The sequence below is a fragment of the Bos indicus genome, chromosome 8 (genome assembly GCF_029378745.1).
Source record: "Bos indicus isolate NIAB-ARS_2022 breed Sahiwal x Tharparkar chromosome 8, NIAB-ARS_B.indTharparkar_mat_pri_1.0, whole genome shotgun sequence".
NCBI lineage: Eukaryota > Metazoa > Chordata > Mammalia > Artiodactyla > Bovidae > Bos > Bos indicus.
In genome coordinates, this window is record NC_091767.1 from 39,978,333 (window position 1) to 39,991,507 (window position 13,175).

The window sequence follows — 13,175 nt, forward strand, 5'->3', positions numbered from 1 at the left end:
GTACTCTCATCTATTCATAAAAATGCAGATAACAACAGTGCTATCTTGAATTCTTAGATTACATTTTTATGGATGATTCACTTAAATTCAAATATCATATACTAGGTATTTACTATGTGCAAAGGTTTGCTTATTTGTCTTTCTTTCTAGGTTCTATGAGGTATAAAGTGATGACTAAGACCCAGGCTCTTCCCTCAGCTACTTTATAGCTTAATGATAGGGGGTGGAGACAAAGGCATGCTATTAATAAAATAAAAATAACTACACCTTACCAAATGCTTTCAGTGTGCCAAGCATTGCAGTAAGGATTTTTCATGGATTAGCTCATTTAACACCATGAAACAGGCTGTTACTATCTTTATTTTGTCAGTGAGGGAACTGAAGCACAGATAGGTTAAGAAATGTATACAAGGTGACATAGCAAGAGAGAGACTGAGCCAGGATTGAAACCCAGTTATTCTGATTTCAAACGTCAAGAGTTCAAATATTCTGCTGTATGGCAGCCCAACTAATCTGATAGATGTTCATACTTTAACAGATGTTGAAACTTAGGCTAAGAACACAAAGGAAGGGTTCAAGAAAAGCTTTATAAAGAAGTCTGTTTTTCCATGGTATTGAAGAATGAGTGGTATTTTGACAGATAGTGATGGACCAAGAGGTGTATAGGGTTAGGAAATTGTCTGAGCAAAGACAGAGGATAGAAGGCAGCACCTTGGCATGTGTGGGAAACAGCAAACAAACATTTCAGATGTCCAAGTATGGGCTGTCTGTGGGAGATACAGCAGGAAAGGAGCATTAGATGGGACCTGAATCTCAGACAAAGGACTTCAGAGCAGGAAGTAGGGAAGGGTGTGCAGCACTCCTCTCATTGTTGGTCATGAATATCAGTAAAGTCCATGAGCAGCCGAAGCTTCTAAAACTGACTTTGGTCTACTTTCATTCAAGAGCAGAAGTGGAGAAAAGAAAAAATTGGATAACTCCAGAGGTTTTTAAATCTGCTCTGAGGTTCAAAGGCATGACATATACACACTACTATATATAAAATAAATAACTAGTAAGGATTGACTGTATACCATAGGGAGCTCTACTCAAATAAGCTGTAATGACTTATGTGGGAATAGAATCTAAAAAAGAGTGGATATATCTATATGTATAACTGATTCATTTTTGTTGTATAGCAGAAACTAACCCAACATTGTAAATCAACTATATTCCAATAAAATTTTTTTTTTAAAGATTTTTTAACCTGGGGGCTCTGGACTCATGAATAGGCTTCAGGGGGCCTGGCACCTCAGGAAATCGGGGACAAAGTTTTATGTTGCATGAATATATATACTGTATTTCTAGGAAGGTGGACCATATGATGCATCACTTCCTCTAAGCATTCATGGTCAAATGAATATTGCAAACCACTGGTCTAAGGAGAAAAAGTCAACAGTGATCTCAGTGGAGCCTTTCTTGGAGTTAGGAACTAGAACCAATGTCCTATGGTGTATCCTGAAACTTTGAGATTCTGCATAAGTCAAAATTGAGAATTTGAATTCCCCACTGATGAGCAGAACTTTCCACAGAAATATCATTGCCATGCAGCAGTAGAAGCCTGCCTTGTGTCAGCCTCTGCATCAGGATTGAAGGTTACTTTGGCTAGCAGTCCTAACCAGGGAGGTATTAGGTAAGGCAAACTTCTCTGTAAAAGTATCAATAGGAACTGGGTCATTTTTGAGCTTCTGTCCCTGAAGGTTTACAAGGGTAATAGGAAGCTGTAACTTCCAGGCAGATTACAGTTGTCTGCAAGGATTTCTACCATTAAACATTTAACCCAACCCACCAGAGTCACTCAATGGTAAGACAGGCTTGACAGTGAGGCAACTTGTGGGCCAGGCCTAAGAGAAAACCCTTAATTTCCTCCTATTTGTCAAGTTGTTGGTAACCTTGCCTAGCAAGCCCTGACATCAACTGATGCCAGCTGAGGTGACTGAGGGTGGGAAGTCAGAAATGCCAGTGATAAAAAAATATCCAGACAAATCCTTCGGTTTGCAGAAATAGTTGTGGTGGAGGCTGGTTTGGTCATTAACGGTGTGTTTTGCATGATGATACTCCTTGATAAAGAGAAACAAGAGTCCTGTGTGTATTAGTCATAATTAGGGCAGTCTGCGGGTGATAGAAAACTGAAGACAACAGTGACTTAAACATGATAGAAACTGATATGTCTCATGTAAATCAAATCTAGAGTTGGACAATCTGGGACTGGTTTGGCAGCCCCCACGATCAGCAGACAACTGGGTTCCCTCTAGCTTGTTCCTCAAACCTAGGAAGCTCCTGGCTCCTCAACTTCCAGCCTGGAGGAAGGAGAAAGAAGGGAAGAAAGAAGCCCCCTTCTTTTAAGGATACTTGATATTTGGCACGTGTGCTCAGTCCGACTCTTTGTGACCCATGGACTGTAGTCCACCAGGCTCCTCTGTCCATGGGATTTTCCAGGCAAGAATACAGGAGTGGGTTACCATTTCCTCTTCCAGGGGAACTTCCCCACCCAGGGATCTAACCCACATCTCCCGTGTATCCTGTATTGGCAGGTGATTCTTTACCACTTCTATCTACATCCTGTTGTTCAGAACAAAAGGGCCAAAATGAATGTTGAAGATGGTTGGAATGTAGCCTTCAATATGGGCATCCAACTGACCAGTGAAACATTGGGTGGCCTAGTTCATATATACATACATGGACAATTAAATATCTCTGCACAGTGTCCTCAGAAAAGAGGGAATGTTTTGATGCTATTTTGATAACTCTAGAGACCTTAGTGAGCCTGGAGACTCCTCTATTTAGGTAATTTAGTTAGTTTTCCTCCTACCAGGAACGGCACCTTTAAATAGACCAACATCTTTTATTTTTGTCAGCAGAAGTGTGAGAAGCAAGATCTCTTCATTCACTCACTCGTTCACTCACTCACTCATTCATCTATGTATTGGTACTGTCATGGCAGAGATGATCAGCTCCTCACCACAAAGTATAGAGCTATTCCTGGGAAGAAGTTTCCCAGCCTGGGGCTAGAGTTCTAAGCCTCTAGCCTGGAGGTGGGCCCATAAGAGCCGCTTTTTCTAATAGAATGTGAACAGAGGAGACACATTCCTTCTGAGACACATTCCTTCTGGGAAAGAAGAAAAGAAAGAAAGTGAAGTCACTCAGTCGTGTCCAACTCTTTGCAACCCCATGGACTGTAGCCTATCACGCTCCTCCGTCCATGGGACTTTACAGGTGAGAGTACTAGAGTGGGTTGCTATTTCCTTCTCCAGGGGATCTTCCCGACCCAGGGATCAAACCCAGGTCTCCTGCATTGTAGGCAGATGCTTTACCACCTGAGCCACCAGGGAAGTCCTTCTGGGAGGAGGTGATTAAAAAACAAGCATGCTTTCTCCATCTCCTATTTTCCTATCTGCGTCTGGAAGCAAGGAACCCTGAGGTGTAGCAGATGGCAGAGCCACAGGCGGAAGGAGCCTGGGCTCCAGAATCGCCCCAGGAAAACTGTTCACCTTATATCCACATTGGACTGTTACTTGAACAAGAAATAAGCTTCTGTCATCTTAAGCTTCTGGTATGAGGGTGTTTAGTAAGTAACCTGCTCTGATACCATACTAGGTTGAGGGCTCAACTCTCACATCAGATAAGACTAGATCCAGATGTCACAGGCAGTACTTAGTAGCTGTGAGATTTCAATTAATCTCCAGTAATCTCTCATATTTATAAAAATGTGGCTTAATAAAAGTATATACTACATATAATCAGAGGTATTGTGTCAAATAACTCAACTAATGGGTGATGTCAAAGGCAGGTATAGCCTGTTATACAAAGTAAAGTAAGTCAGAAAGAGAAAAATAAGTATCATATATTAATGCATATATATATATATATTTAGCATGTAGAAAAATGGTATTGATTAACCTATTTGCAGGGAAGGAATGGAGACTCAGATACAGAGAATGGACTTGTAGGCCCTGTAGAGGAAGGAGAGAGTAGGGCAAATGGAGAAAGTAGCATTGACATATATACTCTGCTGCTGCTGCTAAGTCACTTCAGTTGTGTCCAACTCTGTGCGACCCCATAGTCGGCAGCCCACCAGGCTCCCCCGCCCCTGGGATATATACTCTACCGTGTGTAAAATAGATAGCTGATGAGAAGTTTCTGCATAATACAGGGAGCCCAGCCAGGCACTCTGTGATGACCTAGGGACATGGGATCGGGGAAGGGAGGGAGGCTCAAGAAGGAGCCTCCTGCATATATGCACATATGTAAATATACATATATGTATAATTATGGCTTATTTGTGTTGTACGGCAAAAACCAACACAACATTGTAAAGCAATTTTCCTCCAATTAAAAAATAAATTAAAAAAAAGGAAGTGCTTCCCTGGTGGCTCAGTGGTGCAGAATCCACCTGCCAATGCAGGAGACATGAGTTTGATCCCTGGTCTGGGAAGATCCCATGTGCCTTGGGGCAACTGAGCCCATGCATCACAACTGTTGAGCCTGTGCTCTAGAGCTCCGGAACCACAGCTGCTGAGCCCACATGCCACAACTGCTGAAGCCTGTGAACCCTCCAGCTTGTGCTCCACAACGAGAGAAGCCACAGCAATGGGGAGCCTGTGTACCACAACTAGAGAGTACCCCCTCTCGCCTCAACTAGAGAAAAGCTCACAAACAATGAGAACCCAGCACAAAAATAAATAAATACAATTATTTTAAAAAATTTAAAAAAGGAAGATAAAGGCTGTGTCCATGGGGTCGTGAAGAGTCAGACACGACTGAGCGACTTCCCTTTCACTTTTCACTTTCATGCATTGGAGAAGGAAATGGCAACCCATTCCAGTGTTCTTGCCTGGAGAATCACATGGACAGAGAAGCCTGGTAGGCTACAGTCCATGGGGTCGCTAGGAGTCAGACACAACTAAGCGACTTCACTTTCACTTTTGACTTTCATGCATTGGAGAAGGAAATGGCAACCCACTCCAGTGTTCTTGCCTGGAGAATCCCAGGGACGGGGGAGCCTGGTGGGCTGCCGTCTATGGGGTCGCACAGAGTCAGACACGACTGAAAGCGACTTAGCAGTAGCAGCAGCAGTATTTTCTTAGGACTGCGGTAGCAAATTACGACCAACTGGGTGAGTTAAAACAAGAAAACTTTATCCTCTAGCCATCCTGGGGGCCAGAATCCTGAAATTAAGGTGTCAACAGGGCCATGCCCACTCTCAGGACTTTAGGAGCTGATCCCTGCTTGCCTCTTCCAGCTCACGGTGGCTCCAGGCTGCCTTGGCTGTGGCAGCACAGCTCCAATTTTTACCTCTGTCTTCACATGGCTTTTGCCTCTGTCTCTTTGTGTGTCCTTTCTGTCTCTTACAGGAATGTTCATTATTGGATTTACGGCTCACACTAAGCCAGGGTGATTTAATCTCAGGATCCTAAACTTAATTTACCTGCAAAAGTCCTTATTCCAAAGAAGGTCACATTTTGAAGTTCACATTTGGACCCATGCTTTGGAGGGTACCACTGAACTCATTGCAGGTGGGTATCCCAGTGGGAATGTCTCCTGATTGAGGTCTTTCTCAGTGGGCCCCTGATCTGCACTCCAACCTTCCCAAAGTGTTTCCATGTAACACTGGTTCCTTGAGATAGTAGGTAATGTGAAAAAGAGGGCTGCAGACAAATGAGTTTGGGAAACTCTGAGTTAAAGCTAGGCAGGAATTTTTACGGCAGGATTTCTGACTCTTTAATGTGCTGGTAGTCATTGTAAATCTTCATAAACATATGGAGTGCTCCTCAAATTCCTTTAATTTGGAAATCCTTTGAAAAAATGTAGTGGAGAACAGTGGAGCTCTTCACAGGGTGAGGCTGCCTGGAATATGCTGGGAAGTGACGCTCTTCTCTTTCTCTTCCTTTTCTCTTGGGAAGGGGAGAACTCCATTCGCAGGAGAGGCCCCATCAGAAATGGTACAAATCACCCCAGAGAGGCATGGAAAAGATCAAATATAATGCCAGATATATTCATCAGTGGATTTCCAGTTAAAAAAAGAGAAAAATCCACCAGCTGCCTAAATATCCCATATGATTGTCACAGTGCTTATGCATCCCTTAGTGGACCATATTGGAAGTCTAAAGATACTTGATAGGATCGTGTTCCTGTTAGAAATCTATTGCCTAGTGATACATGTACCTATTTTAATTAGAGAGGCCGAGTTTTGGAACTGCAGAAGGTCTCAGAAATAATCTCTTCTAGCCCAGTAATTTTACATATTAGGAAACAGAGGTCCAGAGAGATGATATAGTACAGAGTAAAACCTACTCAAGTTCACACAGAGAACCAGGTGCAGAGCTAGTTCTGGAAGTTACATCAACTGATTTCAAGTTCAAGGCTCTTTCTGCTACCCCAGGTTTCTTTTAAAATATTGCTTTAGAAGGAAAAACTTTTACACTGATGATTCACTGGAAATTTAAGGATTGGGTGATATTCTTCTAATTGAACTTTCTGCTAAAAGCCCTTTTACCTCAACTCTTGATTTTGGGAAATATTTCTAACATTTATTGTCTTTATTTAAGATGCAATTTATTTTTAAATTATGCATGATTTTTTGCATTTAATAAAAATTTAACTGAAGTATAGTTGATTTACTTTTTTGTATTTAATAAAAATTTTAGTCAAGGTATAGTTGGTTTACAATGTTGTGTTAGTTTCTGGTGTACAGCACAGTGATTCAGGTATACATATATATACATATTCTTTTCATCATGTTTTTTTACAGGTGCATTTTTTTAAATCTTCCTTTTTTTTTTTTTTTTTTTTTTACTCCTAAGCTGTTTTCTTTTTTACTCCTAATCTGTGTACTCCTAAGATGCTGACAACCCTTCATTGCACAAGGCTGGATTTTAATCAGTGTTATTAATCAAGATACCAGCTCTGTTCTAGGGAGAGTGTATTGCTGGTACAAAGCTCATTTTCTGTGGGTACTTCTCCTAGTTAGAGGTGATTATAAGCCCAGGAAATAAACTTGTCTTGGAGTTGTCATGATAAATAAGCCCAATGGACATGATTTTCTGGCATTTATTTATTTATTTATTTTTTTAAATTGAACGCCTACTGGTTGTATGCATCTCTTTCCTGCAGTCCTTTACTGCTGTGGTTTAACAGTCATTCATTTTCCCTCCTAGTCTCCAAATGGAGTCACATGCCTCTAGTCCTACCCATTTTATTTTATTTTTTTGTTGGAGTATAATTATGCATGATTTTGCAGTGGGTTAAGTCTATCATCTGACCATTGGTCTCAGTCTCACATCTGACCACAGACTTAAGTGTAGAAACTTAATAGGACTGTATACGAAGGAGGTTCGCAACCTTTTATGAGATGTCAAATCTTCACTTATTTTCTTGTGACATTGTAAGTATGTGAGAGTAGAGGGGATGCTATGCAGTTGAAGGTTTAGCAATATCTGGAATGGTAGTCTGACAGGAGCAATTGGTCCGCTTTTCAATAAAAATGATTACATGTGCCCTTGATGACATTTGTGCAATAATTCAGCTCACATTTATTATAGGATATTGGGCTGAACATGCAATGACTTTATGATATCGCTGAAATTATTGTGTTATTTTAAAATAAGTCCTTTATATGAGCTTGTTTCATAGCCACTGGGTAGGATTTTTGTAGATTTTAATAATCTACAAATGATGTCATAGAGGCTGCTGACAGACAGGAGCTTTGATGTCTTTTTTTTTTTTTTTAATTAGGAAAGAGTGATTATTCTAAAGGTCAAAGCATAGAGGCAAATGAGGAGCTTTCCCTGGACCCAGCTGGGAAAAGATGTGAACCCAGGAGGCCTTGAAAAGTGGAACTGGGATGCATTTTAGAGGCCAATAGTCACTGTTCCCCAATCCCTATAGTGGAGAGGTTTGTTTTCCACTCTTGCAGGCCTCTCCAAATCAGGGGTATGGGCTCTGTGATATCAGGTGAAACATAGTTCTCAGGAATGAGGTGGGACCTCTGAATACAGCAACTTGTGATTTGTTTCTTCCTCCAAAAGCAGAGTGTGGCAGGGAAACAACTACCATTACTTCAAGGGAACTGAGAGCTTACTTGCTCCTGTCTCAGGTCCTTTGTCCTGTCTGTAAAATTCCTCCCCTAGATCTCCTCCTCGAGGTCTCAGCACAGATGCTACCTTCTCAGAGACCCGCCCTGTTTTCCTGGATGACCCAGAGCACCTCTTTTGTTCTTTACCTCATCACCCTGGTTCATTTTCTTCAGGCCTCTGCTCTCTAACAGAAATTGTCTTGGTTCCGTATTTCCTTATGTGTGGTTGGCTCTGACTTATACTAGACTGGCAGGTACAGATGTTGTATCTCAAGGACTCACGTGGGACCTGGTGTAGGAGAGATGGAAGTAAAATCCAGGTAGGTCCTACTAGATTAGAAACTGGGGAGGCCATGCCTTCTACTGTAAGGCATCTCTCACACCTAAACTTTTTAACGAGCTCTTAGCACTATTTTCAATTACGTATTGGTGTGTTTATTTCTTTAAGGCATATCTCTCTTACTAGGGCAAGGACATAACCATTTTGAGCCAAGATTCATTTTGCTACCTGGTGAAGCCTATGGACCCTACTCAGAATCCTGTTTTAAAATGCATAAAGTAAAATACGTAGGATTACAAAGGAAACCAAATATTGAATTAAGATCATCAAAATATTAAAATATAAATTTGAGATATAGTTAAATATGGTTCTTCATTAACACATTAAATAACAAAACCTACCATAATTTTTAAGTAGTGATGAGAATAATCACTAATTTTTTTGAGATGTCTGAAAAAACTGTAAGGTGAGATAAAAATGCCTATGATTGCTATTGGTGATCTGGGCATAGGTATTTTTAATACTGCTGTGTTTTGTTGCCTATGCACATGATTAAATGATAAATTGCAGTTAGAGATTAGTGAAAATAAATATGCAATTTCTATCATTCAAGCTCACCAACTCCCTGAAGTCTGTCCACAGATTCTAGGGGAATCCATGGAGCCCAGATTAAGAATTTCTGCACTAAAAAAATATCAATTAAATTTGGTTCACCATTTTAACCCTAGTCCATAAGGCACAGTAATAGGTACTCCTTACATATTTGTGGAAGGAAGAAAAGAAGAAGGAATGAAAGAAAGATGCAAAAAAAGAAAGAAGGAGGGAAGAACATTCTTCTTTGTGTCTTGACACTGTTCTAAGTGCTTGCTCGATGAATTAGTAAATGAAATCGCTGCTGCAGGCAGAACACTACCCTTACAAAGCTAGTCCTTAATAAATGAGGGGACCCCTTTCCTCACCTGTTCCAGTAACAGTCATATTCAATGGACCTGGGTAAGGTCCATTGTATATTACTGAAACCCACTGAGTGCTTCACCCATAGCTGACACAAAATTCACACTTGAGTGATAAAATGCTTCTTAGACTGAGATAACCATTACACTGTGAATTATCAGGTATGATGGATCAGTGCTTTGAGACTTCTGTTAGACCAATCACCTCCCCCTTTGGGCTGCCTTGGGGTCCCTTTAAGAAAAGTTCAGAGCTTTTGAGGCTACAGCCCTATTATTATGACAGCATCTCTGAGTTGGCACTAGCCCCATTACCACCACCTGCCCTTGGAAAGTCATCTTGGAAGGACCCTTCTTCCTGCTTCACGAGAAGAGAAGGCCCGTGAGGCCATCAGGCTTACTAGGAATCTGGCTCTATCGACGGACAGAGATTACATCAGCTGGAAAGATGAGCGGTTTGAATTACTGGTCTCACTGATAGGACTTAATGAAAACTCAGGGCTAGTGGAGATGAAATCTAATTCTTTATTCAGTGCTTCAAAACCAAATCCTAATATATCAGCATCACATACATGCCAACATACATCTCTTGGTAGCAGACACTTCTCAAAAATTTTGGAATGCTTTCTAAGACAGTTAAGGACAAATGAATATTCATGAAAGTGTTATAAAAATGAAGGATCTATTTCTTAATAGGGGAAAAAGAAATAGCTTGGGAAATAAACAGCAGTGAAAGGTGGCTATAAAAACTAGATGCTGTGCATCAGTTCAGTTCAGTCGCTCAGATGTTGTGCATGGATCCACTTTATTGAAACTGCACAGTGGGGTCTATCTTTCTATGTTATCACACAGATCAAGTAGTAAATGTTCTCCATGCTCCCCACCCATTGTACCCTAAGCTTCAGATCAGTTGACTTGCTCAACATGATACCAGGCAGTGACAAATTATACCCTCCTTGAATCACAATGCCCTATGAGTAATGGTTTGGGGCTAGAGATGCTTGTCCAGCATATAATCATCAAATTATCTTTCCTCTGAGTTTGTGAGGTATATACTTTCTCAGATAAGATAGTCAAGATAGTGGAATATGGATTAGGCAATGGGAGAAAATGAACTTCCTGAACCCCATAAAATTCCTGGTCTGTCTGCAGCTGTGGCAGTGGACTTGCGGATCTGTGACTCCCAAATTGCTTCTTCCTCTCCATGTGGGATCAGTGGCCTTCTATTTGATGATTTCTCAAGTCTCTTATATTTTCCATACTGGAAAAACCATTGCTCATTAGAATCACGTAGGAGTGATTAAAAAAAAAAATAACCACAGGTTCCTGGGCCTTATTTCAGACATTTAAAAAATTCCCCATGTGACTGCACTGAGGGTTCAGAACCACTGCTCTAAAATTTCCACCAACTACTCTTGATGACTTCTGGTCATATAGATGGCTCTCACCCCACTTTTCCTGTTCAAAAGACCTTAGCAGCTGTTCAGCTGAGCATCAGATAAAATCTTTTTCTCTGATGTAATCAGGAAAATTGAACTTTTGGGAGAGAAAGTGACCAAAAGACTCCCATATGTGAAGTCAGAAAGTAATACTCCTGGACTTCATCAATTGGGTCTCCATATCCCTTTCTAGCTTTGTCTGGAGTTGACTGTGCTCCATACTCTACCTTTCTGTCACACAGGGTAGCAGCCTGTCCCCTGAAGAAGTCCAGAATGTTTCTATCTCTTGTCCTGACTCATATTTCTCCTACATGCAATGCCTTCTTCTCATCTCCACCATTTGAAATCCTACTCATATCGTATCCATGAAAGCCATTCTTTCTTCAAGGCCTAAGTCAGCATCTTTTGCCAGTGTGATTTTATACCATTTTGTATTTGTATTTTAGCCTTTTCAAAATTCATATATAGTCCTTTCTAATAATTACTTCAGAAAGTTTTACAGATAGAGCAAATCCTATTAACATCCTCATTTTAACCTTCTCATTTGGGCAGTGTGACTTCCCTGGGGGCTCAGACGGTAAAGCGTCTGCCTACAGTGCGGGAAACCTGGGTTCGATCCCGGGTTAGGAAGATCCTCTGGAGAAGGCAGTGGCAACCCACTCCAGTATTCTTGCCTGGGAAATCCCATGTACGAAGGAGCGTAGTAGGCTATAGTCCATGGGGTCGCAAAGAGTTGGACACGGCTGAGCGACTTCACTTTCACTATAGTCCACATGTCTGTTTCTCCCACCTGAGTACAGTGACTTCAATAGTTTAAGTTTCTTTCTTACAATAAATATTTGTGGAACTTATTGCTTGAGTATTTAGCATAGCTTAAGGTTTAGGGTGCCTTATTTGAAGGACACCTGGCTATATCCAATCCAGTTTTTCAGGATGGTTCATAAGTCATTGTAAAGTCTTGGCAAGAAGATTGAGACATCCACCCAGCGGTTCTCAGCTAGGTGGTTGAATCCTAAGAGGCCTTTGGAAATATGTGGTTTTCACAAGGCCTGGAGGTGAAACCACTGGGTGATGTTTCAGGGGCTCCAAAGAGCTCCAGTACCACAGTGTTTTATGTCAGTGCAGAAAAGAATTTAGCTACAGGCAAAGTAATATATAAGTGATTTAATAGAACAGGGTGTTTGCAAGGCTTGTAAGAGGGCAGGCAAGAAATTCTGAGCCCTGAGAACTGGGCTACAGTTTTATAATCAAGGAACAGTGGGGAGCAGGGGAAGAACTTTTTTCTTTCTTGAGTAGACATAATGCTTCCATCATCAGCTCTTCCTCCATAGGCAGGGGTGTTTTCTTGTCTATACATGGTCAAATTAGGTCCATAAAAATAAAAATTATTGTTTTTTATGTGTGCAGAGAGCATATCCTAGGGATCATTAACTTACTGAGCTCACTGGGCAGGATGTGGTCTCATGCCATCATTGTCTTATTGTTTGGGGGCATGCTTCATGCTTCTTTTGAATGATTTTGTTGTGAAGCAAGCCTGCTTAGTTTTGTGGTTAAGCAAACGTACTTTCTTGAGTAATCATTAATTTACACAGGGGTCTCCCAGATTTTTTCTACTTATAATCCCCTGATGGGATTAACTGTTTAATCACATCTACTTGTCCATTCACTCTGTCCCTATCATCCTCCATCCAGGTGTTTATCCTTTTATGCTTAAAAGGGGGTAAAAGGGGCAACAGCTGATCATTAGCTACTTCTGGCTGAGATGGGGCCCAGACTTGCCTAGGGAATGAGTAAAACACCTGGCTGACTGTCCCTTCTCTGTTGGGAGAATTTTAAGTCAACGTCACTCTGGTCAGCAGCATCCTTTTACTCTCTTAGATGTTAAACATCGGAGCATGAGTCTACAAAAGGTGAAAATTAAAAGAAATATACCAAAAAGCATTAGCAAAATCATTAAAAGATATTATAGCCGTGATTTTGAAGATCTAAACCATTTTTCCCCAAACAGTTTTTAAATCTGGATGAGGGTTACTTAAGGCTTTAATTTGTTTGCTTTTGGTTAGGCCCAGAATCTTAATGATTTATATTTTAGGGTCTAATTGAATCTTTTATTCTCAGTTATAGATTTAATCTGTGCTGTTTTGTTTTCTTTTAATATTCTTTGGTGATGAGGGTGGCTTTCTTGTCCCTCAAGAAACAGAGTGGTTCCTAATTTAATTAATATTTATTAATTAATTAAGTAATAAGTATCTTAAAGAAAGAGGACAATTAGGCACAAACAGAAAGCAGATAGAAACAAGCAGTCATTGATGTTGTAAATGATAGACACAGAGTAAAGGGACGATGTAGGTGATTAAATAGTTAATTACACAGCTGCTGCTGCTGCTATTGCT

The 13,175-nt window shown here is 40.7% G+C and overlaps 1 protein-coding gene across 2 annotated transcripts in view; it reads left to right on the top strand.

Moving 5' to 3' along the window:
* The window catches only part of GLIS3 (GLIS family zinc finger 3), a 695,814-nt gene that overhangs the window by 35,552 nt on the left and 647,087 nt on the right, over window positions 1–13,175 (top strand). The window contains exon 5 of one of the 2 annotated variants that reach the window (XM_070794225.1): window positions 5,394–5,555. The exons of the other annotated variant lie outside the window; for it this stretch is intronic. The gene's annotated coding sequence lies outside the window, so the exon portion shown is untranslated. The remainder of the gene's footprint in view (window positions 1–5,393; window positions 5,556–13,175) is intronic. 2 annotated transcript variants of the gene reach the window in all.